Genomic DNA, 4,433 nt, shown 5'->3' with positions numbered 1-4,433 from the left:
GAGAGAGAGAGAGAGAGAGAGAGATTAGTGAGGAGAAAAGCCTTTCCAGGCCCTTGATGCTAAAATGAATTTCTCATCTTTCACCAATGCTATTGTCAGAAATGCAAGTCTTTACAAATTTGAACCAGGGAGGAGGATTCAGAACCTTTTGCTGTTTAGAAACAGTGTGAGACGGGTTATTTCTCTTTTGCAAAAAAAAAAAAAATTACCTCATTGGCATGCACTGCACAATTTTTGTGACACAAATGTATTCCACAGTATACATGCATCTGAACAATTAGTGTTTTGATGAAGTGATGGGGGTGGAAAGCCGCACTGTTGCTAATAATTAGAACAGACAATGGTACCTTCTGTAGCAAATTACCATCCCTCACCTCTCCCTCCCCTGAACCACTTCAGTTGATGTTGGATGTGTCCATGACAGTGTGGTGTTGCTAAGAGAGGTTGCTAAGCGGTATCACACACATAAATATGGATATCTAGTCTTTTGGATGGGTCTGCCTTGAAAAGGGAAACTAGAGAGCTACAAGCCAACAACTTCATTTATTTATTTACCTTACTTTCCTTTGCTTTTTAAAGTTGTAGATAAAGGGAGACTGGAGGGTGCTGCTCAGACAGTATTAGAAGCCCTAATTTATATACATCCCTAAATTACCTGCAGTTGCACAGCATTTTGTATCAATAATTTATCATTAGAACAGGGAATTACTACAGTAGGCACAAAGGTCAACAAGGTCTAAGAACTGATGATTTGCGTGCTCTGGGCCAGTCTGAAATCCAAAGTCCTTCTGCAGTGGCAAAATGGATGTGTCAGAAAAGGCAATACCCTCTCATTTTCTCCTGCAGCATCCCTTGCCCTGTGAACTGCCCATCGCAAATGAACATCAGGTAACACAGACATGTGCCCTCCATTTTATGCCTGTGATTGCCTAACTCCAGACTGTTCACTTTCAAGATAAAATCATTTGGGGTTTTTGGTTCATAATTATTAGCAGTTTGTGGAGTATTTTTGGAGACACTTTTATTGGCTCTGAGTGCTTTGCATCATGGTGACACGTCCTGACACTGTCTCCAGAGCCTGGAGTTTTCCAAGACCAATCAGCTCTTTCCTTTTCATAACAGCTTGTTTTTCTCTCCTCTTATTACAGTTTTGAATGGGGGATGTTATCTAATCCCAGTGCTAAAGTGCCTTGGGAGTGAAATGTATTTCAAGGAAAGTCATGTAGCAAGGATAGCAATTCTCAAAGGAATCAGTTACCTGCACTAATAAATATAATTTATGCAACTACAAATTACAGATGGCCTTTCCACCACCTCTTTGGTAAGCATGACAGTCAGAACCATAAACAAATAAAACCATGTTGCTCACAGAAGCATTTGTTAGCATGCGGAAAACAACCCTTGTAAAAGAAAACCACCTGGGTCTGTTTTCCTGCACTGCTCCAGCCTGCTGAGCATTTACTGCAAAGTTAGATTCCAAAACTGCACAAGAAATGGTGAAGAACCACCATGTCTGCAGAGGCAGTGTTCCTAATTACCCAGAGCTTCACTTTGTTTCATTTCCTTTTGGGTACAGAGCAATGCAGACCCAAGAGTCAGTGAGTGGCCATCAATCCTATAAGCGCCCTGAATAGACACATGCACTGTTAGTTGTTCAAAGTAGGGATCAGAGGACAAATGCAGCTTAGGAAGGTACACAGTGCAGGCTCCAGACACACTCATCTGCAAGAAGGCAGTTCAGTCCATAAAGGGCAAAGATGAAATGTAGTATTATTGAAACAAAAATGCTCAAGTGCCTTAACCCTGAAATTGTAACCTAGCATGCTCACTGGCCACACTTAGAAACAGGTAATAAAATCAATTTTAGCCTCCTTTTTTAAAATAAAAATTAGGTGAGGGCACCATGCTGTTGGTTAATTAGCAATTTGATATAGCAGCCCCTGCCTGAAGGTATCATAGTGAACAGGCAGTACCCAAACACCGGCTCCGTGTGGTTTTCTGTCTATTACTTGGAAAAGGGAGAGACTGAACAGCTCTTGAAGGGGTGGGGGGACTGCTGAACTTCATCTGTAGCCCTCCTGTTTCAGCACCTCAGACAGCAGCCTGGTTTTGTCAGAGGATACCGCCAATGCTGGTGCTCCCATTTCAGAAGCTGAGCCAGCTGTAAAATTCACCAGAGGGCCTCCTTCAGGGTGTTCATACCCCTTCAGAATGATTTCTGTTCAAATCTTGGCTCAGCTTCCATTTTATGTAGTGCACAGGGGAGGGAGGGTGGAATTGAGGCATCTCTCAGCTACTCGCCAAACCTTTTGATCTTTTCCCAAAGCTTCTAACGATGTTGTATGACAATCAAAATTTGGAATGGCATTCTTAGTGGTAATAAGCAAAGAAGCCATACCAAGCAGCCCACTTGCCTTGATAACTTCCCTCTGCAAAACCACTTTGAAGCTGAAGTAGGATTTAGTATTCTCTTGTAACTGTGCTTGTTTCAGCTTTGGGAACAAATGGTTTGGGCAGTGTTCCCTGGACACAGACATTTGCTTCATATCACCTATTTTGCAAAAATCTAGTTGGTTTAGTAAAAGATATCACCTCTACCATGAGTTCTAATTCCTTTTGCCTCTAGACCAATACAGCTACAATCTGGATACCCTTCATATCACCCATGCATTTCACGCCAGAATTGTGAAGGTCATTTCCATTAAGCTTCCCTCTAATATAAATATCTCATTTTAGAGAATTAAAAAATGCTGATCAGTGAGACTATCCTGCAATCCTGCTGGAGACAGTTTATGTACAAGTACTTTGGCTCTTCTGTTGACTACAACTCACTACTTTTAGATAACAAGACTATGCAGGACCCACCGTTGCACCGACCTTATCCCAGAGATTTGGAAACTAACAGTTCGTGTCATTTACATTTTTCTGATTCCAAATTCACAGCTCTCCAAAATTATGAAGAAGTCTGTGAGAAATGGATGACTTTGCATTTGGCAAATGAGAATACAAAATCCTGCAAAACCTTTGGATTACTAGGTGAATCTGTTCCAGACTCATCATGTGCAAACCTGCTCAACCTGATGGCTGACCAGTGGCCTAAATGAAAAGAGTTGTTGGTCTTGAGCTCCCAGAGGCCCAGTCTCTAGGCCATAAAACCACCCCACAATTATCCCATTTTGTGGCAAATCTCAGAAGTCAAGGCTATAAGCGACAATAGAAACTGAACTAACCTTTCAGATGTAAAGGAGCTTTCTTCAGAAAGCAGCTGAGGTGCATTACAAGGAGACAGCATGGAAGAAGCCTACACTGCAACTGCCCATGTTCTGCATTTTGTGGATAAGTGGTGTTTCATTCTTTTACTGCTCTTGGACTCATGGCTTTCACCAGAATAAAATCCTTAAAAACAAACAAACAAAAAACAACACAAGGCCTATGTGGTGGGAAATTTCCTTATGATTAGCTTAGAGTTGGCTCCACAGCAAGCAGGACTTTTGTTCACAGTTCTAAACTGGCTGAGACACATTTTCATAGATCAGTTTTACCTACCTGCTCAGATGTCACCAACTTGCACCATCCCTAGGCCCACATACGTATGCAGTCTTCCACAAATCCGTCTTCAGCGAAGATGCTTCTAAGTTTATGACTGAGCTTTCATGTTTCTTTCTTGCTGACATCCTCCAGAGCTTTGTGACTGAGATAGTTATAAGACAGGAGGACTCTGAGAACCCAGATAATTATCCTCCTACTATTACTGATGCACAGATCAAGGCTGATTTGTTCCTTGCTTTTGCAGAATAGGGCAACTGTAAATTCTAGACAAGTGCTATAAGGCTCAAGGCGGGGGGAGAGGTCTCCTTCCCAAGAACTCTTTCATGACAGCCAACAAAACAGAAAGTACCATGACACTGGACCCAATGATCTAATTTTATAAGGTTTTTTCCATGGGACACTAAAAATAATGAGAATATTAAGACAAAAGAAGATACCTTTGAGGATAACTGAAAATAACTCTTCTCTTGACTTTCTATTTATCACACAAACACTTGCAGATTAATTCAGGTGGGCTGTAACTACTGTTGAGCTACGGAAGCTCTGTGGAATGACTTAGACTTGTGTCCTGGCACAGGACAGCAGCAGGGGCTGTGATCACAGTCAGCTTTCCATTCTTGCCCTTAATGGTTCACTTCACTAATCTACTTTCATAGTTTCATAGTTTCATAGATTAAGGGTCGGAAGGGACCTAGTAGATCTTCTAGCCCGACCCCCCGCCAGGGCGGGAGAACAGCAAAAAACCCCAAAAAGAGAAACGGGACTCAAACGAGTCCAGCCAGGTAGGCATCCAGCCTCTTCTTAAAGACCCCCAGGGTAGGGGCCAGCACCACTTCCCTTGGAAGTTGGTTCCAGCTCCTAGCCGCCCTAACTGTGAAGTAGTT

The 4,433-nt window shown here is 42.3% G+C and overlaps 2 protein-coding genes across 4 annotated transcripts in view; one reads left to right on the top strand and one right to left on the bottom strand.

Moving 5' to 3' along the window:
* COMP (cartilage oligomeric matrix protein) overlaps positions 1–4,194 on the bottom strand; it is a 54,257-nt gene extending 50,063 nt beyond the window's left edge. For all 3 annotated transcript variants that reach the window (XM_019513622.1, XM_019513623.1, XM_019513624.1), the window contains exons 1-2: positions 3,547–4,194; positions 3,231–3,396 (exon numbers count right to left, since the gene is read on the bottom strand). The gene's annotated coding sequence lies outside the window, so the exon portion shown is untranslated. The remainder of the gene's footprint in view (positions 1–3,230; positions 3,397–3,546) is intronic.
* The window catches only part of UPF1 (UPF1, RNA helicase and ATPase), a 32,795-nt gene that overhangs the window by 3,791 nt on the left and 24,571 nt on the right, over positions 1–4,433 (top strand). The gene's annotated exons all lie outside the window — the stretch shown is intronic.

The sequence above is a fragment of the Gavialis gangeticus genome, unplaced genomic scaffold (genome assembly GCF_001723915.1).
Source record: "Gavialis gangeticus isolate Ggan-Ray unplaced genomic scaffold, GavGan_comp1, whole genome shotgun sequence".
In the NCBI taxonomy this organism is placed as follows: domain Eukaryota; kingdom Metazoa; phylum Chordata; order Crocodylia; family Gavialidae; genus Gavialis; species Gavialis gangeticus.
The sequence above is the reverse complement of the archived record's forward strand: the minus strand, read 5'-3'. Positions and strand labels throughout refer to the sequence as shown.